Raw genomic sequence first — 26869 nt, forward strand, 5'->3', positions numbered from 1 at the left:
GGGAGAGCAGAGTTCAGGACATTGGACCACCAGAGACCTCCCAGGCCGACATAATATCAATTGGCGAGAGCTCTCCCAGAGATCTCCATCTCAACACTAAGACCCAGTTCCACTCAACAACCAGCAAGCTCCAGTGCTGAACATCCGCTGGCAAACAACTAGCAAGACAGGAACACAAATCCACCCATTAGCAGAAAGGCTGCCTAAAATCATAATAAGTTCACAGACACCCCAAAACACACCACCGGATGTGGTTCTGCCCAACAGAAAGACAAGATCCAGCCTCATCCACCAGAACACAGGAACCAGTTCCCTCCACCAGGAAGCGTACACAACCCACTAAACCAATCTTACCCACTGGGGACGGACACCAAAAACAATGAGAAAAGGAAACGCCAAACTCAGTAGGTTAAGCAAAATGAGAAGACAGAGAAATACTCAGAAGGTGAAGGAGCAAAGTAAAAACCCACCAGACCAAACAAATGAAGAGGAAATAGGCAGTCTACCTGAAAAGGAATTCAGAGTAATGATCGTAAAGATGATACAAAATCTTGGAAATAGAATGGAGAAAATACAAGAAATGTTTAACAAAGATCTAGAAGAACTAAAGAGCAAACAGATAATGATGAATAGCACAATAAATGAAATTAAAAATTCTCTAGGAGGAATCAATAGCAGAATTACTGAGGCAGAAGAATGGATGATTGACCTGGAAGATAAAATAGTGGAAATAATTACCACAGAGCAGAATAAAGTAAACAGAATGAAAAGAATTGAGGACAGTCTCAGAGACCTCTGGGACAATAATAAATGCACCAACATTCGAATTATAGGGGTACCAGGAGAAGAAGAGACACAGAAATGGACTGAGAAAATATTTGAAGAGATTATAGTTGAAAACTTCCCTAATATGGGAAAGGAAATAGTCATTCAAGTCCAGAACGCGCAGAGAGTCCCATACAGGATAAATCCAAGGAGAAACATGCCAAGACACATATTAATCAAATTCTCAAAAATTAAATACAGGGCTTCCCTGGTGGTGCAGTGGTTGAGAGTCTGCCTGCCAATACAGGGGACACGGGTTTGTGCCCCGTTCTGGGAAGATCCCACATGCTGCGGAACGGCTAGGCCCGTGAGCCATAGCCGCTGAGCCTGTGCGTCTGGAGCCTGTGCTCCACAACAGTGAGAGGCCCGCGTACTGCAAAAATAAATAAACAAATAAATAAATAAATAAATACAAAGAACAAATATTAAAAGCAGCAAAGGAAAAGCAACAAATACCATATGAGGGAATCCCCATAAGGTTAACAGCAGATCTTACAGCAGAAACTCTGCAAGGCAGAAGGGAGTGCCAGGACATATTGAAACTGATGAAAGGGAAAAACCTACAACCAAGATTACTCTACCCAGCAAGGATCTCATTCAGATGCGACGGAGGAATTAAAACCTTTACAGACAAGCAAAAGCTAAGAGAATTCAACACCACCAAACCAGCTTTACAACAAATGCTAAAGGAACTTCTCTAGGCAGGAAACACAACAGAAGGAAAAGACCTACAATAACAAACCAAAACAATTAAGAAAATGGTAATAGGAACGTACATATCGATAATTACCTTAAATGTAAATGCATTAAGTGCTCCAATCAAAAGACATAGACTGGCTGAATGGATACAGAAACAACACCCATATATGTGCTGTCTACAAGAGACCCACTTCAGACTTACGGACACATAGAGACTGCAAGTGAGGGGATGGAAAAAGATATTCCATGCAAATGGAAACCAAAAGAAAGCTGGAGTAGCAATACTTATCAGACAAGGTAGACTTTAAAATAAAGACTATTACAGGAGACAAAGAAGGCCACTATGTAATGATCAAGGGATCAATCCAAGAAGAAGATATAACAATTGTAAATATTTATGCACCCAACATAGGAGCACCTCAATACATAACGCAAATAGTAACAGCCATAAAAGGGGAACTCGACAGTAACACAATCATAGTAGGGGACTTTAACACCACACTTTCACCAATGGACTGATTAATCAAAATGAAAATAAATAAGGAAACACAAGCTTTAAATTATACATTAAACAAGATGGACTTAATTGATATGTATAGGACATTCCATCCAAAACAACAAAATACACTTTCATCTCAAATGCTCATGGAACATTCCCCAGGATAGATCATTTCTTGGGTCACAAATCAAGCCTTGCTAAATTTAAGAACATTGAAATCATACCAACTATCTTTTCTGACCAAAATGTGATGAGACTAGATATCAATTACAGGAAAAAAAAAAACTGTAAAAAATACAAACACATGGAGGCTAAATAATATGCTACTCAATAACCAAGAGGTCACTGAAGAAATCAGAGGAAATAAAAAAATACCTAGAAAGGACAATGAAAACACCCAAAACCTATGGAATGCAGCAAAAGTTAATAGCAATACAATCCTACCTCAAGAAACAAGAAAAATCTCAAATAAACAACCTAACCTTTCACCTAAAGCAATAGAGAAAGAAAAACAAAAAATCCCAAGTTAGCAGAAAGAAAGAAATCAAAAAGTTCAGAAATAAATGGAAAAGAAATGACGAAAACAGTAGCAGAGATCAATAAAACTAAAACCTGGTTCTTTGAGAAGATAAACAAACTTGATAAACCATTAGCCAGACTTATGAAGAAAAAACAGGGAGAAGACTCAAATGAACAGAATTAGAAATGAAAAAGGAGAAGTAATAACTGACACTGCAGAAATATGAAGGATCATGAGAATCACTACAAGCAACTATATGCCAATAAAATGGACAACCTGGAAGAAATGGACAAATTCTTAGAAAAGCACAACCTTCAGAGACTGAACCAGGAAGAAATAGAAAATATGAACAGACCAATCACAAGCACTGAAATTGAAACTGTGATTAAAAATCTTCCAAGAAACAAAAGCCGAGGCCCAGATGGCTTCACAGGCGAATTCTATCAAACATTTAGAGAAGAGCTAACACCGATCCTTCTCAAACTCTTCCAAAGTATAGCGGAGGGAGGAACACTCCCAAACTCATTCTACAAGGCCACCATCACCCTGATACCGAAACCAGACAAAGATGTTACAAAAAGAATACTACAGGCCAATATCACCGATGAACATACATGCAAAAATCCTCAACAAAATACTAGCAAACAGAATCCAGCAGCACATTTAAAGGATCATACACCATGATCAAGTGGGGTTTATTCCAGGAATGCAAGGATTCTTCAGTATACACAAATCAATCAATGTGATACACCATATTAACAAACTGAAGGATAAAAACCATATGATAATCTCAGTAGATGTAGAAGAAGCTTTTGACAAAGTTCAACACCCATTTATGATAAAAACTCTCCAGAAAGTAGGCATAGACCAAACCTACCTCGACATAATAAAGGCTGTATATGACAAACCCACAGCCAACATCATTCTCAATGGTGAAAAACTGAAACCATTTCCACTAAGATCAGGAACAAGACAAGGTTGCCCACTCTCACCACTATTATTCAACATAGTTTTGGAAGTTTTAGCCACAACAATCAGAGCCAAAAAAGAAATAAAAAGAATCCAAATCAGAAAAGAAGAAGTAAAACTGTCACATAGAGAATCCTAAAGATGCTACCAGAAAACTACTAGAACTAATCAATGAATTTGGTAAAGTAGCAGGAAACAAAATTAATGCACAGAAATCTCTTGCATTCCTATACACTAATGATGAAAAATCTGAAAGAGAAATTAAGGAAACACTCCCATTTATCATTTCAACAAAAAGAATAAAATACTTAGGAATAAACCTACCTAAGGAGACAAAAGACCTATAATGCAGAAAATTATAGGACACTGATGAAAAAAATTAAAGACGATACAAACAGATGGAGAGATATACCATGTCCTTGGATCAATATTGTGAAAATGACTCTACTACCCAAAGCAATCTACAGATTCAGTGCAATCCCTATCAAACCACCAATGGCATTTTTTACAGAACTAGAACAAAAAATTTCACCATTTGTATGGAAACACAAAAGACCCCGAATAGCCAAAGCAATCTCGAGAATGAAAAACAGAGCTGGAGGAGTCAGACTCCCTGACTGCAGAGTATACTTAAAAACTACAGTAATCAAGACAGAATGCTACTGGCACAAAAACAAACATATAGATCAATGGAACAGTATAGAAAGCCCAGAGATAAACCCACACACCTATGGTTACCCTATCTTTGATAAAGGAGGCAAGAATATACAATGGAGATAAGACATCCTCTTCAATAAGTGGTGCTGGGAAAACTGGACAGCTACATGTAAAAGAATGAACTTAGAACACTCCGTAACACCATACATGGAAATAAACTACAAATAGATTAAAGACCTAAATGTAAGGCCAGGCACTATGAAACGCTTCGAGGAAAACATAGGCAGAACACTCTATGACATAAATCACAGCAACATCCTTTTTGACCCACCTTCTAGAAAATTGGAAATAAAAACAAAAATAAACAAATGGGACCTAATGAAACTTAAAAGCTTTTGCACAGCAAAGGAAGCCATAAACAAGACAAAAAGGCAGCCTTCAGAATGGGAGAAAATATTTGCAATCAAAGAAATGGACAAAGGATTAATCTCCAAAATATACAAGCACCTCATGCAGCTCAATATAAAAAAAACAAAAAACCCAATCCAAAAATGGGCAGAAGACCTAAATAGACATTTCTCCAAAGAAGATATACAGATGGTCAACAAACACATGAAAGGATGCTCAACATCACTAATCATTAGAGAAATGCAAATCAAAACTACAATGAGGTATCACCTCACACCAGTCAGAATGGCCATCACCAAAAGCTCTACAAACAATAAATGCTGGAGAGGGTGTGAAGAAAAGGGAACCCTCTTGCACTGCTGGTGGGAATGTAAATTGATAAAACCACTATGGAGAACAGTATGGAGGTTCCTTCAAAAAGTAAAAATAGAATTACCATATGACCCAGCAATCCCACTACTGGGTATTTACCCTGAGAAGACCATAATTCAAAAAGAGTCATGTACCACAATGTTCATTGCAGCACTCTTTCCAATAGCCAGGACATGGAAGCAACCTAAGTGTCCATCAACAGATGAATGGATAAAGAAGATGTGGCACATATATACAATGGAATATTGTATATACTCAGCCATAAAAAGAAATGAAATTGTGTTATTTGTAGTGAGGTGGATGGACCTAGAGTCTGTCATACAGAGTGAAGTAAGTCAGAAAGAGAAAAACAAATACCGTATGCTAACACATATATATGGAATCTAAAAAAAAAATGGTTGTGAAGAACCTAGGGGCAGGACAGGAATAAAGACGCAGACGTAGAAAATGGACTTGAGGACACGGGGAGGGGGAAGGGTAAGCTGAGATGAAGTGAGAGAGTTGGCATTGACATATACACTACCAAATATAAAACAAATAGCTAGTGGGAAGCAGCTGCATAACACAGGGAGATCAGCTTGGTGCTTTGTGACCACCTAGATAGGTGGGATAGGGAGGGTGGGAGGGAGATGCAAGAGCGAGGGGATTTGGGGATATATGTATACGTATAGCTGATTCACTTTGTTATACAGCAGTAACTAACACAACAATGTAAAGCAATTATACTCCAATAAAGATATTTTTTAAAAAAGAATACTAAAAACAGCAAGGGAAAAGCAAAAAGTTACATATGAGGGAACTCCTGTAAGGCTATTGGCTGAGTTTTCAGCAGAAACTCTGCAGACCAGAAGGGTGTGGCACAATATATTTAAAGTGATGAAAGGGAAGGACTTACAACCAAGAATAATCTTCCCAGCAAGACTTTCATTCACACTTTATGGAGAGGTGAAAAGTTTTACAGATAAAAGCTATAAGATTTCAGCACCATCAAATGAGCCTTACAAGAAATGTTAAAGGGACTTCTCTAAGCAAAAAAGAAAATGCCACAACTAGAAACATGAAAATTATGAAAGGAATAACCTCATTCGTAAAGACAGATATACAGTAAAGGTAGTAAATCAGCCATCTATAAAGCTAGTAGGAAGGATAAAAGGCAAAAGTAGTAAAATCATCTATATCCACAATAAGTATAGTTAAGGGATGCATTAAACAAAACGGTATAAAATATGATATCAAAAACAGTAATTGCTGGGGCAGAGGGAGTAAAAGTGCAGGGTTGTTAAAATGTGTTTGAACCTAAGAGATCAGCAATTTAAAATAATTACTTATTTATAGAGGGAGGTTGCTGTGTACAGTGTGGAGAATATAGTCAATAACTATGTAATATCTTTGTATGGTGACATATTGTAACTAGACTTACTGTGGTGATCATTTCGCAACTTACAGAAATACCAAATCACGATGTTGTGTAACAGGAACTAACATAGTGTTGCACGTCAATTAAACTTCAAAAACAAACTCATAGAAAAAGAGATCAGATTTGTGGTTACCAGAGGTGAGAAGTTGGGGAGGGGGAATTGGATGAATGTAGTCAAAAGCTACAAACATCCAGCTGTAAAGTACATAAGTACTAGGGATGTAATGTATATGATAAATATAATGAACATGGCTGTCTGTTATATATGAAAGTTGTTAAGAGAGTAAACCCTAAGAGAAATTTTTTCTATTTCTATTTCTTTTTTTTTTAAAAGAAGATGTTGGGGGTAGGAGTTTAGTAATTTATTTATTTATTTTTGCTGTGTTGGGTCTTCGTTTCTGTGCGAGGGCTTTCTCTAGTTGTGGCAAGTGGGGGCCACTCTTCATCGTGGTTCGCGGGCCTCTCACTATCGCGGCCTCTCTTGTTGTGGAGCCCAGGCTCCAGACGCGCAGGCTCAGTAGTTGTGGCTCACGGGCCTAGTTGCTCCGCGGCATGTGGGATCCTCCCAAACCAGGGCTCCAACCCGTGTCCCCTGCATTAGCAGGCAGATTCTCAACCAGTGCGCCACCAGGGAAGCCCTCTATTTCTTTAAGTTTGTATCTATATGAGACGATGGATGTCCACTAAACTTATTTTGAAAATCATTTCATGATCCATGTAAGTCAAACCATTATGCTGTACACCTTAAACTTATACAGTGCTCCATGTCAATTATATCTCAATAAACCTGGAAGGGAAAAAAGAAGATATCGAAGGGAGTAAAGGCACAATGACTCCTTGGACAAGCTTGTTGCTGTGTGAAATCCTTATAAGATGAATGGGCTTTGGGGAGCAGGGTGCCCTCTTGTTGATGGTGCCAGATTGTCCAGGTAAAGCTGTGGAATTGGAATGGGAGTAGGAGGGCACCAAAGCATGGTCCAGATACAAACTTGCCAGGTACCCAGAAGAGTGGGGTTAAGACATTGTTTTTCAATTCAGGGGGAGGTGGCAATAACGTTAACAGCAGGAAAGGAGGGAGATATAATTACTGTCATTATCCATTATATATTTTGCCTAAGTTGAAGTGTGGGCCTTTGGATTTAGTTGCAAGGAGTTTTCTTTCCGACTGATTGTTTCTCACCAAAACTGGAGATAAAGCAACAGGTTGGCAAGGTATATTTTATTTATTTTGGATTGCAATTAACTACTATGGTTTGGTGTATCTCAAGCACCCAATGCCTTGTGCTCAATACATCTTTGTTGAATGAATGAATAAATTGTGCATCTTATATTATACAGGAGTTTTTCATACCAGAGCATATGTTCTACGAAGTCAAAAACCTTGTGCAGTACAATGCAAAAAAATGGCTGCAAACCAGGATGTATACCCCATTTGAAATAAGATTTTACTGTTCCTTCCAAGAAAAGGTGGAATCTGCTTTTTCAGCCACTTGGGTCTAGGCTGGCCTTTGATTAATGAAGTGCAGTAGATGTAACGTTTTGAGTTCTGAGCCTAGGCCTCAGAGGCCTTGTAGTTTCTGCTCTTGGAGCTAAGGCCACCGTGTAAAGAAGCCAAGTTTAGCTTTCTTGAAGATGAGTAACCATATGGAGCAGAGGTCAGCACCAACATCCAGCATGTGAATGAGACCACGTTAGACTATTCAGCCTCAGTCCAGCCACCAGCTGACTGACACCACAGTGAGGGATTCCGAGTGAAGTCAGTTGAAAACCCACCCAGGTATATCAAGCCCAAATTACTGACCTACTGATTTATAAGTAAATGAAATGGTCATTTCCAGCTGTGGAATTTGGGGGATGGTTTGTTACACAGCAGTATTATAACTGTTATACCTCATCTATATTACTTTATTGCTGGTTTTCTAGAGCCCAGCTAATTGCCTGACACCTAATTAGCCTTTGTCAATTTTTTGTTTATTGACTACAAATTTTGATTCTTATAAGAATCATACAAGATAAATACTATTAGTCCCATTTTGTTGATGAGGAAAAAGAAATTCAGAGTGATAAAGGGACTGGCTTATATTAGTCAAAATGCCAAAGGGAAACAGATAACACACACAAAGTAAGTTAACTGGAGAAGAATTTAGCAGAAGGGCTATTTACAGAGGCATGAATAGGGAGTTCAGTTATCTGGGGGGTGTAACACAGAACAAGGATGCTTGTCAAGAAGAAGCAGCCACCCTATTCATATACATATTTTTTATGGTATTTGCACTCCTCGTGCCCTGAGGAAGGTTGTTTCTCATTGTTGGAGAATATTTTCCTTGATAATATGAGTCTTCTGAAAGAAGATGGAAGGGTGCTTACTGTAAAGTTGCAGAGAGAGTCAAAGGGAGAGATACAATTCTGACACTATTTACTTCCTTTTTGATTGTCAATTTTATTTCATAAAGTGAAAGTGGTTACAGAGTAGGTTTCAGCCAGGAAAAAAACTTGGTCATACAAGCACACAAAGAATTTCCAAATTTCTGGTAGACAATGTGGGGAGTGTAGTGCACTAAAAAGAGCTCTGGGTTTGAGTTTCTGGTTGTAGTCTCCCCTCTGAGAGTTTTGATGCCATGATCCAGTTATTTAAACTCTCAATGGCTCCATTTTCTCATTTATCAATATATCACAATTATGCCAGGCCTGTCTGCCTCAGAGGGTAGGGTACTATAACAACCACATAATAACATTTTTACCTGTAACACACCGAAGAATACAGAGCTCTGTGTTTGCAAGGTATTCTTCTTTTCAACATATGCAAATATTCTGCAACCCCCTGAAAAAATCACACAAATGTGTGGCTTTGTTTCTTTGGACAAAATGAGTTACCCCTGATGGGCTCCCTCCTGAACTCTGTCTTTGAAAGCTGTGCTTTGTGGGAAAAGGCGATGAGCTGGTCACCAAGAGCCTTGATCTTGCATGGCAGTCCTCTGTGCTTGCTGTCCTGGAAAGCAAAGGGCTTAGCCATGGGTAGCTCTCAGGGATCCAACCCAGAGCAAGTGATATTTGATTCATCGAGTTCCCTACTTGAATAAAGAGATGGGGCAACTGAAGCCTGGCCTGCATGACAAGATTTATGAAATACAAAATTCACCAGTGGCCTCTGTCTCCTCTTTTCAGTGATAGGTTAAGAGCACAGGTTAGAGAAAATAGAAAGAGAAGAGAGCAGTAAGCAAGTTAGGCAGTGATTCATCATGCTTCTGGCCTGAATCCAGATGGCTATTTGTACACAGTTCAATGTTGGCAGAGAAAAGAGAAACCATATGGGAATAGGCAGAAGTGTTAACATAGGGCCAGCCAATGTGGTGGAGACTACAAAACAGGGATACCACCAAGAGGCATCCTGTAGGGAAGAAAGTGACTTTGTTTTCCTTGTCTATTCTCTCTTACACTATTCAGATAAATGGATAGAGGTAGAACTGCCCCCAGTCTCATTATAGTGGGTTGAAGGAGAAAGATTTGTTTTGATTTAATGTCAGATATATTGAGGGAATCTTTATTTTGTTTTTATTTTAGACAAATGAGCTGTCTAAACTTAGTACACAAGCCCCAAACAACCAGGTCAAATAAGTTGTAATGCTTATTTATGTTCCAGACTTACACTCAGTGCTTTGTGTTATTTGCCAATTACCTGTCTCTACCCCTGTATCATGTCCCATCCCACTTCTAAGTATTCGGCACAATACAGACAGATATAGAAAGAGATATAGATATAGATACAGATACAGATACAGATATAGATATAGATATAGCTGTAGATACAGATAGGTATATATACCTCTGTGTGTGTGTGTAGTGTTGGCATGCAGTCTCCTGTTGTTTGGAGGCTGGCTTCCTCATAGGAACACAAAGTTATCTCATCCTCCCACCTTTGACTTTCTGAGCAGCCTCAGAGTAGATGGTGGAGGCCAATCTCGGATCAAAGCCGATCCTATGGCCTGGCACAATTCTGATTCCACTTAGGCAAGAGGAATAGGACACATTCAACTTCTGAAACTATGATGACTTTTTTTTTTAATGGATGCTTTTTAAGTTATTTATCTTATTTGGGAAAACAATTGAGAGCACATACCATCACTTTCATGAGAAAAAAAAGGTAGCTGTGAAACACTTCCTTGGGATATTGCTATAATATAGTTCCAACAAACTGACCATGTTGCTGTTTTACTTAAGACTTCATAGATCTCAGCCTTGGAAGATGCTTGTGGTTTCTTCTATGAATGGATTTTAGAGGGATAACAAAAGAACTGTATGTACATGTACATTTTTAATATAATTATCTCAAAGAATAACTCAGAAACACTTATTTAGAACAATTAGCAAAAAAGTGATGTAAATAGAGGGAGATCAGTCATGTATACATTGTCCTCACAATCAAAGGCAAAGGGAGGGCTTATGAATATTCAACTCTGAAGCATACAGGATATGTCTGTATCTGTACAATGGTGACTAGTGGATAAGCCAGGCTTTGCATCAATTCCTTCATTATGAATTTTGTTCTCTTTGGTCAACCTTAGCTACCAGAGGAACCAAGTTGTCAAGGAGACTTCAGTCTCTTTTTGAAACAATAGTATCAGCTGAATGTTGGCTTAAGGTAATGGCTGGCTAAAGAAGGCTCTCCATTTCCCGTCCAGAATGGAGTGGCTATTTTGTATTAGTCGATTAAAAGATACTTGTTGATTGTCAACTAAATGTCAAGACTACACAAGTTCAATAGGAAAGGACATTCAGGAGAAAATCTTCCTTTGAAGAATGTGTAGGGAAATGGTTGGGATTACGATTTAGTCTCAGTTAAGTGCCAATAATGTCTGACTTCCTAAAAGTAGCTTTTTGTCCTAGCCACTAACATGGAATATCAGCATTTTTACTTTCATAAAAGTAGGCACATCCCTATTGTCCGAAGACCAACTTGTACCAAAACGTTAGTTCTGAGAAATAGTAATGAGAGAGAGAGAGGGAGAGGAGAAAAGAAAGAAAAAGGTTAAGGAATAAAGAAATGGATTTTACATTATTTCCTACATTTAGGTTCTATCATTTTTCAAATGAGTCCATATCATCTCAACCACTCACTGAATTGTCATTGTGGAGCTGTGCTTTAACAGAATGCTTTTGGCTGACCTTGTGGGTCTTCACAATAAAAAGCCATATCCATACCATGTTCATATTTTTTGCTAAACCATTCCCTATGTAAAAGTCCATATGAAAAATAGAATTTAAAATTTTGTATTGGGAATTTTCTTTTTCTGCCACAGAAATTGGCAGAAATTACACTTTGTTATTTTTCTTATTAGGAAACAGATATAGACGATGATGCTACACTCATGTTCATCTGCTATATTTATTTTCTTATTCTTCCTAGGATTTTTGTTTTTATATTCCTTTATTTCAGTTTTTCAAACCTTATTTTCTGTACTATGAGTCACTTTTGATTATTTTTTAAAGATGAGCAGGATAGATGATCATGATGATGAAGATAGATAGATAGATAGATGAATGATAGATAGTTACCTGACTACTGTCATCAGTAATCTATTCCTGAAAATCAGGCATTCTGCATTCAAACAGCAACTGGAAGCCAATTTCCCCTTACTTTAAGTGGTAAAAATTATAATGTGTTACACATGATCTCAAAATCCACAACCACTTTCCTAACATGTAAATAAAACTGATCGTCAGTGTAGTTAATCATGTTGAATCACCTTTTATGCAGTAACATCTTTTCTTTTATTGTAATTGTTTTTCTCCTTTAGTTTGACTCTTTCTCTATTCTTTAGCAAAATGTTAACTTCCCGGGGGAGTTATTGAACAGCACTAAGCAAAAACAAGTGCTAAACATAAAAAATACTACAGAAATCCACTCAGGACAAGGTCACGATGGCAGGCAGGAAAAAACTCATATTGAGTATGACCCTGTTTTGCCTCTCGGCACCAGCAACACTGAGTTCCACATCCCCTTAGTTGATGCTCAGAGTGCTTTTCAAAAGGTCCACCATGATGCTAACCCTCTATCAATTGTGTCTGGAATGGTAACTCATAGCTGTTACTGCCCATTGTCTTTTCACTGCACATTGTAAATGTTGCATTTAGAACTGGGAAGGTAGATATAAATTTTTCTTAGGCATATTGGCTGAAAAAAATGTTGTATCTATAGATAAGTGCATTCTATAAAGTTAGGCATTAAAAGCTAACAAGTGTTCTAGAAGGAAAAGAAATTCAACGGGGAGAATTTCACAGACTATGCCTTTACAATGTAATGTAGTTTTCAGAGCTGTGGTAAAGACGATTTTAAGAGCATGCTCCATGGTGGGGATGGGGGAGATAAATGAATGTTGTATTTAGTTTTGAGCAACTTAGCTGAAGCAAAACAGAAGATGGGGGAAAGGGAGAAACTAATGCCAGAAGCCAAAAGAAAAGTCTTTATAGAATCACCTCATATCATTAGAATATAGCTGTCATTGGCCTTTATTTGTGTCATGGATTAGTTTAATTATTGTACACATTTTTATTGTTATCCTGTATTTATAGCAAGTGTTAGGGGGTTTACATTTATTGCTATAGTGACTTTTCCTTTTAAATATATATATTCAAATTGGGTAAAATAATCTAAGTGGCATGCAAATGAAACAAAATTATGTAAAGAAATAAAGTTAGGTATCAATTAAAATTGTCTTCCACTAACTGCTTGGGATCTTGGTCAGGTTATTTAATATTTTTTGAGTCTTATTTTTCTATCCATAAAATGTGGATAATTATACTCACCTTGTGATAGTTTTGAAAGGTAAGTATATGAACTGAGTTTTCTCCAAAAGCAGACCATGAGATAAGGACTTGAATATAACCATTGGGAATACAAGTGAGTGTGAAACTGAGCTGGGGAACAAAAAAATAAAGGGTATAGATTACACTTTGGGCAACTGGGGCACAATTGCCCTGAGGACCCTTGAAGAAACCACATGAAAGGTCCTGACAGAGGATGGGAGGTTGGGGCACTTTTGCACATTCTCTTCTTCCCTGGGAATTTTAACTCTTGCTGTGCTTTGAGTAGTTTGTACCTTCATACATCCAAGCACCCTCATGATGCCATTTAAAACACTCAGGCAAGAGATGTAGAAAGATGCATGCACTTGAGATAGGGCACAGCCATCATTCTAGTAATCATTTATCACAGAGTCAACTAAATCCAGAGGCAGGACAAGAGGATTACAAATTTACATTTACAGATACAGGAGGTTAGGAGTTCAATGTATATTTTTGGTGGACACAATGTAACCAATAACAGTGAGTAAATGAGGCAGAATTTCCCCAAGCTGGTCCCTGAGAATGAAAGAGGCCAATGCTACTTCTACATGTTAGTGGCTGTTGGTTCAAAGTATTGATATACACCACATCCTAGAGGACAGTGTTCCAACCGTTCAGGGTATTGTTCTCAAGATGGTTCCTTAGCTGAGTCTTTAAAAGTCCATTAAAAAATTCAATCAAGGGGCTTCCCTGGTGGCACAGTGGTTGAGAGCCCGCCTGCCAGTGCAGGGGACACGTGTTCGTGCCCCAGTCTGGGAAGATCCCACATGCCGCGGAGCGGCTGGGCCCGTGAGCCATGGCCGCTGAGCCTGCGTGTCTGGAGCCCGTGCTCCCCAACGGGAGAGGCCACAACAGTGAGAGGCCTGCGTACCACAAAAAAAAAAAAAAAAAATTCAATCAAAATGTAGTGTTTGAGTGATGCTAGCACCTATTAATTCCATGGTCATGTGTACCTTCTTAATCATAAAATTGTTCCCTTACTCTGAAGCAATCTTTGGTGGTATTTTATGTCACTAATCAGTTGCTCTCTGAGTCTTCGGATGATGATGCTGGCCCAGGAAATGTGGACAGGGAAGTAAAACTCATATTCCAAATAAGTAACAATCCGTGTAGAGATGAATGGATGCATCTCCAGGATTGATGGGGCCCAAAGTAAACAATTTTACCAAGTGGCTGGATGGTCTTCTCAAAGGACCCTACTTATAAAGGCTCAGTGTGTGTTTTGGGCACTGACATGCCAACAGTGACAGCTGTTAGATTAGCTTTACTAGGAGGGAGTTAATGCTAATGGTACAAAAATAACCTCCATTCCTACCACCGTGACTACTTTATGTTCAAGCATTAGGCTATTCATGGAAAGAGGATGGCTAACCACCTCTGGATGTGCCATTCTATCCACTTCTTATTAAATGCCTCATCTGAAGTGGATGCTTTCTGATGGACATTGAGATGACAGATCATTACCCACACAATCTGTGCTCATTCTCATAAACTACCTCTTCCCCCAAACTTATCTCCAATCATCTGATCTTGCTCTTTCCAGACCCCTTCCCAACATCTGAGCCACTCTCCACTACCCAATAGTACATGTATACCCATATATTAAGCTACTTCTTTCTCTATATCAGGGGTCAGGCTGGATAATAAATACTTAAATCTGGCTTCACAGGCCAGATAATTGTTGCAACTTTGTCTCAACTCTCATTTTAGTGTGAAATCAGCTGTAGGCAATATAGAAAAAAATGGGTGTAGCTATGACCAAAAAAACTTTATTTACAAGATCAGGTAGTTGACTGTATTTGGCTCGTGGGCCATTGTTTGCTAATCCGTGCTCTATATGAAGGTGTTGACCAAATCCACCTCCATATTCTGCTTGCTGGGAAGGTTCTTCCTCACCAGGACCCCTGAGTGGAGGTATAAAGTGCATGTAGTCCATTTTTGCTCACATCAGTATTTTGAGCTGGTCTATCCATGAACCAAGCCTGGTTTTCTTTCTCCTACGTCAGCTGGTCTTGGGGGACTCCCACAGGTCCATAATGTGAACTGAGGGTAAGGTCTTGGCATAGCATAGGTAGGTGACATTGGCATGTAGAGTATCTGGTATGTAACTTCCTTTGGCCTTCTGAACCTGATCAGTTCTAGTACCAAATTTTCTATTACCATATGATGGATTGGTTCTGCATCCATTTAGCTCAATGAATACCCAAGACATGGTAGGCAACTACATTTTCATAGATATTTTATTTCCCATGGTGTAGCATTTAGTCTTTACTAAGGCCCAGTAGCATTCCAGAAGCAGGTTTTAAAACAATGAGTAATACTCTGCTGAAGAAGGCATGGGTTTGCTCCAGAATACTAGGGAACTTCATTGTAATTTTCCTATTACACTTACTAAAGCCTCCACATGCCATGCTTATCTGCCACAGACTCTCTAGCATCAATGGATCTGCTATGACCTGAGCTGAACGGCAGGTTGTACTCTAGCCTATATCTAATGCAAAATCCTCTTTTGCTTTAAAATCCAAAGTGGTTCATCAAGCACAATGCATTTTCCTTCATGCTGAAGATACAAAGTACAGTAACTTTTGTATTACTTTAAAAGCAGTGTTCCAGCCCATTCTAGACAATTTTGCTCCTAAAACTTCACAAAAGTGGCAGTCCCTTGAATTCCTGTAAGGTTTATATTCTGTAGTCTAAGAAGCATGTGTCTTGAGAGGGCATTCAAAATATCTGCCCTTTTTGTCTTCACTAGGTTCAAATACTGTAATGTTTCAGATTGAGTTCTCAAGGAAGGAGATCACAAGACCAAAGTTAGCATGCAGGAGGTTTATTACGGTGTGTTCTTTGGAGCAACACTGTAGAAGGTAAATGAAGAAGGATAACTGGTCAGAAGGTGATGAGCTATGATGCAGTTTCAATAGAAACACTGGAGCTGGAATAAACCTTTCCCTTAAGAATTTTCCCCAGGTAAGGAGAGTCAGTCAGGGCTTCATACCTCAACATTGATCAGTCATTGGAGACAGCCCACCCCAGGAAGAGGGCACAAACCAGGCTAAGGTGGCTCTTTCCAGCAGGGGCAATCCCCAGGGGGACTAAGAGCTGAGGTCTATGTGTTGGCAATACACCCAGGATTTGGAAGGTCTTCACGCCTACATGGAGATTTGGACCATTTTTTACATTATCCTCCTTATTAATATAGAGGATGCAGGATGATATTCTTCAGACTACCAAGGAAATCTTAGTCCCTTTGGACATTACCCCAAGTGAAAGCTGGAAAGTTAAGATAAGTGAATCTATGCCAAGTGGATGAAAGCTGCTTTCGATTCTCTTTCCTGTTGGAGATTGAAAAGAACACATTTGTCAGATCCATGACCCCGTACCTACTGCCAAGCCTGTGTTGATCTGTTCTTTTAAAGAAATATCCAGCAGAGTAGACGTGATTGGGGCTATCATTCAGTTATGTTTAAATGATGATATCCTTAATATGCCATGATACAGTTGTCTCTTGCAGAGGCCATTCCAATGAATCAAATGGGGATATGCTGGATATCCCAGTCCCCATTCAAATATTTTAAGGTAGCACTAATCTCTGCACCACCAGTCTATGTATCCAGATGGAATACAAAACACAGGAAAACCAAAAGATGGAAAACCAAAACACAGGACAATTCTATGGGCTTGTAATATAGACCTCATCCAGGGTTTTATTTGTTACCTGGAATTTATACACCTTCATTCTTTTTTTTTAATTTTTATATTTTATTTTTTTTATACAGCAGGTTCTTATTAGTCATTAATTTTATACACATCAGTGTATACATGTCAATCCCAATCACCAAATTCATCACACCACCACTCCCACCCCCCCGCCACTTTCCCCTCTTAGTGTCCATAGGTTTGTTCTCTACATGTGTGTCTCTATTTCTGCCCTGCAAACCGGTTCATCTGTACCATTTTTCTAGGTTCCACATATGTGCATTAATATACGATATTGGTTTTTCTCTTTCTGACTTAACTTTACTCTGTGACAGTGCCTAGATCCATCCACATCTCAAAAAATGACCAAATTTCTTTCCTTTTTATGGCTGAGTAATATTCATTGTATATGTGTACCACATCTTCTTTATCCACTCGTCTCTGTGGATGGGCATTTGGGTTGCTTCCATGACCTGGCTATTGTAAATAGTGCTGCAATGAACATTGGGGTGCACGTGTCTTTTTGAATTATGGTTTTCTCTGGGTATATGCCCAGTAGTGGGATTGCTGGATCATATGGTAATTCTATTTTTAGTTTTTTAAGGATCTATACTGTTCTCCATAGTGGCTGTATCAATTTACATTCCCAGGAAAAGTGCAAGAGGGTTCCCTTTTCTCCACACCCTCTCCAGCATTTGTTGTTTGTGGATTTTCTGATGATGCCCATTCTAACTGGTGTAAGGTGATACCTCATTGTAGTTTTGATTTGCATTTCTCTAATAATTAGTGACATTGGGCAGCTTTTCATGTGCTGCTTGGCCATCTGTATGTCTTCTATGCAGAAATGTCTATTTAGGTCTTCCACCCATTTTTGGACTGGATTGTTTGTTTTTTTAATATTGAGCAGCAATATTTCCTTCTGGTAACTTTGGGTTTTGTTTGTTCTTCTTTCTCCAGTTCCTTTAGGTGTAAGTTTAGATTGTTTGTTTGAGATTTTTCTTGTTTCTTGAGGTAGGCTTGTATTGCTATAAACTTCCCTCTTAGAACAGATTTTGCTGCATCCCATAGGTTTTGGATCATCGTGTTTTCATTGTCATTTGTCTCTACGTATTTTTTGATTTCCTCTTTGATTTCTTCAGTGATCTCTTGGTTATACATATTGGTTAGCCTCCATGTGTTTCTGTTTTTTACTTTTGTTTCCCGTAAATCATGTCTAATCTCATAGCATTGTGGTCAGAGAAGATGCTTGATATCATTTCAGTTTTCTTTAATTTACTGAGGCTTGATTGGTGACCCAAGATGTGATCTATCCTGGAGAATGTTCTGTGTGCACTTGAGAAGAAAGTGTAATCTGCTGTTGGATGGAATGTCCGATAAATATCAATTAAATCTATCTGGTGTATTGTGTCATTAAAAGCTTATGTTTCCTTATTTATTTTCATTTTGGACGATCTGTCCATTGGTGTACATGGGGTGTTAAAGTCCCCCACTATTATTGTGTTACTGTTGATTTCCTCTTTTAAAGCTGTTTTTATAGTTGCCTTATATATGGAGGTGCTCCTATGTTGGGTGCACACATATTTATAATTGTTATATCTTCTTCCTGGATTAATCCCTTGATCATTAAGTAGTGTCCTTCCTTGTCTCTTGTAACATTCTTTCTTTTAAAGTCTATTTTATCTGATATGAGTATTGCTACTCCAGCTTTATTTTGATTTCCATTTGCATGGAGTATCTTTTTCCATCCCCTCACTTTCAGTCTGTATGTGTCCCTAGGTCTGAAGTGGGTCTCTTGTAGACAGCATATATATGGGTCTTGTTTTTGTATCCATTCAGCAAGCCTGTGTCTTTTGGTTGGAGTATTTAATCCATTCACGTTTAATGTAATTATCGATAGGTATGTTCCTATGATCATTTTCTTATATTGTTTTGGGTTTGTTTTTTTAGGTCCTTTTCTTCTCTTGTGTTTCCCACTTAGAGAAGTTCCTTTAGCATTTGTTGTAGAGCTGGTTTGGTGTTGCTGAATTCTCTTAGCTTTTTCTTGTCTGTAAAGCTTTTGATTTCTCCATCGAATCTGAATGAGATCCTTGCTGGGTAGAGTAATCTTGGTTGTAGGTTCTTCCCGTTCACCGCTTTAAATATGTCATGACACTCCCTTCTGGCTTGTAGAGTTTCTGCTGAGAAATCAACTGTTAACCTTATGGGAGTTCCCTTGAATGTTATTTGTCGTTTTTTCCTTGCTGCTTTCAGTAATTTTTCTTTGTCTTTAATTTTTGCCAATTTGATTACTATGTGTCTCGGCATGTTTCTCCTTGGGTTTATCCTGTATGGGACTCGCTGCACTTCCTGCACTTGGGTGGCTATTTCCTTTCCCATGTTAGGGAAGTTTTTGACTATAATCTCTTCAAATATTTCCTCGGGTCCTTTCTCTCTTCTCCTTCTGGGACCCCTATAATGCGAATGTTGTTGCGTTTAATGTTGTCCCAGAGGTCTCTTAGGCTGTCTTCATTTCTTTTCATTCTTTTTTCTTTATTCTGTTCCGCAACCATGAATTCCACCATTCTGTTTTCCAGGTCACTTATCCATTCCTCTGCCTCAGTTATTCTGCTATTGATTCCTTCTAGTGTCGTTTTCATTTCAGTTATTGTATTGTTCATCTCTGTTTGTTTGTTCTTTAATTCTTCTAGATCTTTGTTAAACATTTCTTGCATCTTCTTGATCTTTGCCTCCATTCTTTTTCCGAGGTCCTGGGTCATCTTCACTCTCATTATTCTGAATTCTTTTTCTGGAAGGTTGCCTATCTCCACTTCATTTAGTTGTTTTTCTGGGGTTTTATCTTTTTCCTTCATTTGGTACATAGCCCTCTGCCCTTTTCATCTTGTCTATCTTTCTGTGAATGTGGTTTTTGTTCCATTGGCTGTAGGATTGTAGTTCTTCTTGCTTCTGTTATCTGCCCTCTGGTGGATGAGGCTATCTAAGAGGCTTGTGCAAGTTTCCTGATGGGAGGGACTGGTGGTGGGCAGAGCTGACTGTTGCTCTGGTGGGCAAAGCTCAGTAAAACTTTAATCTGCTTGACTGCTGATGGTTGGGGCTGGGTTTCCTCCCTGTTCGTTGTTTGGCCAGAGGCAACCCAACACTGGAGCCTACTTGGGCTCTTTTTTGTGGCTAGTGGCAGACTCTGGGAGGGCTCAAGCCAAGGAGTACTTCCCAGAACTTCTGCTGCCAGTGTCTTTGTCCCCATGGTGAGCCACAGCCACACCCCGCCTCTGCAGGAGCCCCTCCAACACTAGCAGGTAGGTCTGGTTCAGTCTCCTCTGGGGTCACTTCTCCTTCCCCTGGGTCCCGATGTGCACACTACTTTGTGTGTGCCCTCCAAGAGTGGAGTCTCTGTTTCCCCCAGTCCTGTCGAAGTCCTGCAGTCAAATCCCACTAGCCTTCAAATTCTGATTCACTAGGAATTCCTCCTCCCATTGCTGGACCCCCAGGGTTGGAAACGTGACATGGGGCTCTGAATCTTCACTCCAGTGGGTGGACTTCTGTGGTATAAGTGTTCTCCAGTCTGTGAGTCACCCACCCAGCTGTTATGGGATTTTATTTTACTGTGATTGCACCCCTCCTACTGTCTCATTGTGGCTTCTCCTTTGTCTTTGGGGTATCTTTTTTGGTGAGTTCCAGTGTCTTCCTGTTGATGATTTTCCAGCAGCTAGTTGTGATTCTGGTGTTCTCACAAGAGGGAGTGAGAGCACGTCCTTCTACTCTGCCATCTTGGTTCAGCAAAAGATATCTATACACCTTCATTCTAAGAGGAATACATGCTAGCATTTCAGATCTCCTGGTTTTCAGATCAACATCATGTTTCTGACAAGCCTAAGATGATAAAAATATTTCTTTTACCGCAGTATACTTTTGCACTGAAGAATGACCACAGGACCGTTTGGGGAGGGTTTTAGAGAATATTTAATACATATTCTTCTATCATTGTAAGATCCTACCTCAAGAAAGCCCAGTCTCTCCTTCAATAGATGGGTTTCAAAATGGTAGAAATCTGGAAACTAGGTGAGAGCTCATGATTTTCTGCTGCTGTCATGGAATTCACCAGCTTTTGATATAAGTCAAGTAGTTCTTTGTTGGCTGCCCTTCTGTTTCATTTCTAGGAATATGTTGGATTATTAGCTATTGCAACAGTTCCCTGAGTTTCAAGGCCCTCTTGTTTCCACGTCTTATTGCCTATGACAGTAATCCATCCACCTTGCCTCAATGTTATGTGTCACCATTTTGCCTCTGCTCTCCCAGAGTCCTGCCATCCCCACTGATATCAGTGAACCCAGATCCATAACAGCATCTTCTGTTATTAATCCTTATCTATAGAGGACAGTCACCACTACACTTCTCAGTGCAGCCATTGCCCCTCTCCTTACTAGTGTATTTTTATTGCTTAAGTAAATGGAGTTATCTCTGGGGCTCCCAGGGAGTAATCAGCTGGTGGGTTATCTGATTTCACATAATAAATCTATTCTAATGCTCACCTCTCTGTTTCCTTCCTAGATTCTATATCAAGGGATTTCTGGCACCTAAACCTCATTTCCTGTAGGTCACTATCCTATTTAAAATATGGGAGCCATACATTTTAATGTTTGAATCTGATCCTAGTGTCCTTACCAAGATATTAAATTTTGGTCATAAGAGAGTGTTCCCATATCAATAAACTCCTACATCCTTCCTCAAATTACACACTCCTGATGCAACATCTTTAAGATCCACTCCCATTATTGTCTCACTAGTCACTGTTGGTACATATTAACAAAATCCTGTAGTTCTTGGGTAAATAAAACATTTTTTACCAAAGTAAGACTGTACTTCTCTGTGTTATTCATAGACTGATTCTAGTTGTTAGGCAATGAAGGGAAGAAGGAGTAGATATTAAAGAAGTCAAGCATCATTTTGTGAGACATACACCTCATCTAATGCTATTACATGTCCCTAGTAAGGCTTTCACTTTACCATAGGAGAGCTGCCAGTGTATTAAGTCTTTATAGCTCTACTATCCTTATGATCAAATACTTGACCGAACACTGTAGCTGCGGGGAAGGGTATTCTCTTTAAATTTTGACATGAATGCCTCCTGTTTTTCACAAAATACTTGAAGAGAATAGCAGATTAATTTATGTTTGCCATTCTTCTTCAAGGCTTCTAGGACAATTAACAAAAGCCGGTTTTCCCAATATCATTCAAGAACTGTGCCTTATCCACTGTGCCTTATCACCCCTTCATGCATGTTCTTGAATGACTATAAAAACACCCTGAGTATCACTTTGGGGGTTACTAATATATTTTAGCAAGTAGGTGAATTTGCAAATATGACATCTGAGACTGATGAAGAACAACCGAAGCCAATATATTCCTTTCTACATGTATCTAATTCTTAATAAACCCAAAGTAAGAGTTTTAGTAATTATGAAATCACATTTTTCCAGATATCGTCACCCTATTAGCACCATAAATGGGATCCATTGACAGTGAGTGATTCAATCCCAGGATCCCATTCTAAGTATTTGCTTTCAAGGACCTTTTCGATGCACGCGTCAAAGTTTGAGCTCCCAAAAGCAAATCCTGAAATAACGACATAGGCACGTATAGTTTATTTTTGAGATGATCCTATGAAGCATACATGTGAGAGTGAGGAAAGTGGGTGAGGGAAATGACCAAGACCAGTGAAATCATTATTAGTGTTTGAGTATGTTAGCTATCTACTGCTGTGTGACAAATTACCCCAATACTAAGTTACTTAAAACAACAATAAATATTTATCATGTCATATAGGTTCTGTTATCAGAAATTTGAGAGAGGCTTAGCTGGGTGGTTCTGCCTCAGAGGCTCTCACATGTTTAAATCAAGATGTTGGCCAGGGATGCAGTTACTGAAGGATTGGGGCTGGTGGATCTGCTTCCAGGATGGCTTACTCACATAGCTAACATGTTGATGCTGGCTGTTGGGAGTAGATCTCAGTTCCTTATAATATGTACCATAGGGCTGCTTGAATATTTTCAACACATGACAGCTCTCTTCCCCCAGAGTAAGTGATCTAAGAGAGGACAAAGCTGAAGCCCTAATATCTTTCATGACATATCCTCAGAAGTCACACAATATCACTTCCTTAATATCCTGTTGATTATACAGATAAGCCTAGTCAACATGAAAGATTGGCCACCAAGGTTGCTTACCCCTACAGGAAACTGACTAAATTCTGCTGGGGAATTCTGAGATGTACTATACTTCAGCATTGTCCCACAGGATTGCTGGGATGCCAGGGTTTTTACCCACAATCTCCCATTTCTCACTGGTTATCTGCCCCTGGGTCTTTAACTTGCTCACATTTCTGAGTTGCACTCAGGTGCAGCAGAGAGACCTCACAGGCAGAGGCAGAGACATATATGTTCTTGAGGCAGAAAGCTATCAGCATACGAAAACTGTCTGCCGCGGCTTCAGGCAAATGTGGCAGTGATCTGAGGGTGTTTGAGATGGCCAGCAGTTGCCTGTGAGAGAATAAATGTGAAACACCTGGAACTCAAGAAATAGTACATTATTATTGTTGTTGTTGTTATTATTATTTTATTTTTATTATTAAAACTGATTCTCATTTGTAGTAGTTATATTCTATAAAGTTGCCATGAACACTGAGTTAGCAAATACTGTTCCTGGGGGAAATACAGGTTTAGAATCATGCCAGCCTTAGCTTGCAATATTTTTTGTCAACCAATCAATACATAACCTTGTTTTATGTGTGTCTCTGTTGAAAGACACCTTGTTAAATATTGAGTCATTAGCATTGGATGAAGCCTGAATGAAGATTATCTAACACACATATTTTCTGCATAAGGCATATCACAACCTTCTTGTACTTAGAAACACTAGACAGCATTTCAGCTCTATGTTTGGGAGCCATTTTAAACAGCAAAATCAGCAAGAAAAAGCACAAAAATGTGAAAATGTGGCCTCAGTAGACCACAGAAAGGAGACTTTTTTACAGTATGAGAACTGCAACAAGAGGGCATATTATCATCGCCTCATTGGACCTCAGCTGGGACTCTGTACATTGGGTTCCACTGTGCCTTATCACTCCTTCATGCATGTTCTTGAATGACTACAAAAACACCCCGAGTATTGCTTTGGGGGTTACTAATAAATTTTAGCAAGTAGGTGAATTTACAAATATGAAATCTGAGACTAATGAAGAATAACCGTGTTATTAGATTCTTTACCGTGTTGGTTATATTTAGAGGCCCTGACTATAAAGATCAATAATAACTGATATTTATGAGTTGCTGACTATAAGCTAGAATCTGTTCTAATTCCTTTAACTGTATTTTATTCTTAAAACACCTTTGTGGTTGTAGGTACTTCGTGGTTACTTATCTACCAGAATCTAACTGATGAAGACTCCCTTATTTACCCTCACTGGAGAATGAGGATTATTCTTGCCTTGAGGTGAGTTGAAACTTCAAAATGTGGACTTCTGCTACAAAAAGGTTCCTCCTCTCTGTCCCCTTCCCTTTTTTAGCCATTAAATAGCAGTTGCTGTCTTTAGCAAATCTTCCCATATTCGGACACCACAGTGTACTTTATTAGTTTCAGGAAATGCTGTTTTATTATTCCAGGTTTTCTGACACAACCATAGTATTTCTTTTTAACAATCTAGCCCAATAAGCAGCTACTGCTTTAAGGAGGCTCTCTTATTTTTAGAGATTAAACTCTTCCCAAGCTGTATGAGCAATTCCTAACTTCCATCTATATTTCATTTTACTACCTGTCTTTAACCTTTTGTGCTTCATTGTTCTGGGATACTATCCAGACCCACCAAAGGGAAAACAAATCAGGACAAGTTATATTTTCATTCCACCCATGTGCATGCCAAACGTTGTAGGAAATAATAATTGCAAACCCAATGGGAAAATTCTTAGTATATTCATATTAATTTTTTAACAAGAGCATAAAACTTGGATAAAGTATGTCTCTTCAGAATATCAAGCAACAAAAGAGCTAGGTGGGCCAAGAATAAGAAACTATTGAAGGGTTTGATGTTTTATTTATTTGTTTTCTCTTTGTGTGTGTGTGTTTTCTCACTTTTTGGATTTTATATTTGACCCTGCAGTATTTGATTAAACCCTGTGTTCAGATGAATTCTGAATTGCCCATCGTGGTTGTTACTGAAACATAACAAGGATGCTGAAGTAAGAGTCTGAGATTCTTGGATGTGAATGGGACTTTATAAATTCACCTTCACATTTTGAAAGGCACAAAACTGAGTTTCAGAGACTTTATTCAATGTACAGAATATCACACTGTGACAAAGCCAGGACTGAAACATGTTTTTAATTTCTAATCAAGAGTTTATCCTGTTATATCACCATTTTGATTGACAGAGGACTCCATCCCTTCCATTATATGACCTCTCTGAAACTCACCCTGGAAAGAGATAATTCTAGGAGAACATATCCTAACATAACCATGAGATCCCTCAACCTGGAGTTCCTGAAATATGGTGCCGGTCTCACTCAGCATTTTCTCAGTAGACTTGTCTGAGATAGTGTAAATTAAGTTTTCATGATTCTATCTATACTTATCTTCCTGGTGTGTACAGTATATTAATTAACCCCAAGCCTGGTAGGATCTGTTAAAATGGTAACAGAATATTTTCTCTCTAGTTATTTTTCAAGGAAGATAATCTTGAACTGTCATCCACTATTTAAAAAAAATGAAATTGAGGGACATATTATAGGGGGTTGTTGAATAATACATAATGTGTATACTCTCCATCTATTCTTCCGTGGTTCTTCCCTGAATAAGGTAGCTGCCTATCTGGGACACACTGTTTTGCTCTTTATCTTGCCATCCTGAAATTAATTAATATATTTTATTCAACAATATTTACTGAGTACTCCCTATACCCCTGTTCTGTGCTAGGTGTTGGAAATACACATCAGAGAGTAAAGCATAGTCCTTATACTTGTGGAGTTTTTGGGAGAGAGTGAGATAGACTCCAATGAAATAATAGCATAAATAAATTTAAATCATATACGTAAATATGAAATCATAAATCTTATGAAGAAAATGAACAATATACAATGTTAGTATGAAAAAGGGTGTTTGACCTAGTCTGACATGTCAAGGGAGGCTCTCCTGGGGAAATAGCATTTGATTTGAGGACTAAAGGGGTAAAAAAGAATTGGCGAAAAATGGTTATGAGAGCTGATATTCAAAAATAGAGCAGCATGTGTAAAGCCCTGTGGTGAGAGAGAGCATGTTTTATTTGAAGATTAAAAAGAAGATCTATATAGCTAGAGCTTTGAAAGCTGAGGGGGTCATGGTGTGAGATGATACTGAAGCAGTATTTAGGGCCCAGGCCTTGTTGAGCCATATTAGCTATTTTAATTGTACCCCAAGAGCAAAGAGCAAAAACAATTCATTGAAGGATTTTACACAGATGTGATATATCACCAGATTTGCATTTAGGAACTACCACTCTGCTTGCAGGGAAGAGAATTGATTAAATGGGGTTGAGTGGGAATTTAAAAACTGAAAGAGGAAAGGGAGTGTTTTGATGGTCCAGAAGGATGTGAGGTTCTTTGGTCCAGGCTCATGTTGGTAATGGAAATAGAAGGGGATGTATTTGAGGTGTATTTAGGAGATGGGGCATTCAGGATTTGTTAATGGAGGTGGAAAAAGAGAGGGTGTGGTCAAAGATGACTCCCAGGCACTTGACATTCTGAAAAGGATTAACAGTGGTGTCATTCACTATGAGAGGGGGAAAAACAAGATTTTAGAGTGTAAAATAGCCAGTGTTTATAGTTTTGGGTGTGTTCAGTTCAAGCTGCTTGTTGTGTGTCAGGAGGGTGGCTGAAGGGTTTGTGTATTGAAGCTCAGAGGAGAATTAGCAGTCATCGACACAAAGATGGAGATGGAAGCT

The 26869-nt window shown here is 38.8% G+C and overlaps 1 pseudogene across 1 annotated transcript in view; it reads left to right on the top strand.

Moving 5' to 3' along the window:
- LOC307190369 (small ribosomal subunit protein uS17-like) overlaps positions 1 to 26869 on the top strand; it is a 792466-nt pseudogene that overhangs the window by 494408 nt on the left and 271189 nt on the right. The window contains exon 5 of the transcript XR_013831759.1: positions 24300 to 24394. The product of XR_013831759.1 is annotated as a small ribosomal subunit protein uS17-like (transcript). The remainder of the gene's footprint in view (positions 1 to 24299; positions 24395 to 26869) is intronic.

This window comes from Stenella coeruleoalba (assembly GCF_951394435.1).
Source record: "Stenella coeruleoalba genome assembly, chromosome: 8".
Lineage (NCBI taxonomy): Eukaryota > Metazoa > Chordata > Mammalia > Artiodactyla > Delphinidae > Stenella > Stenella coeruleoalba.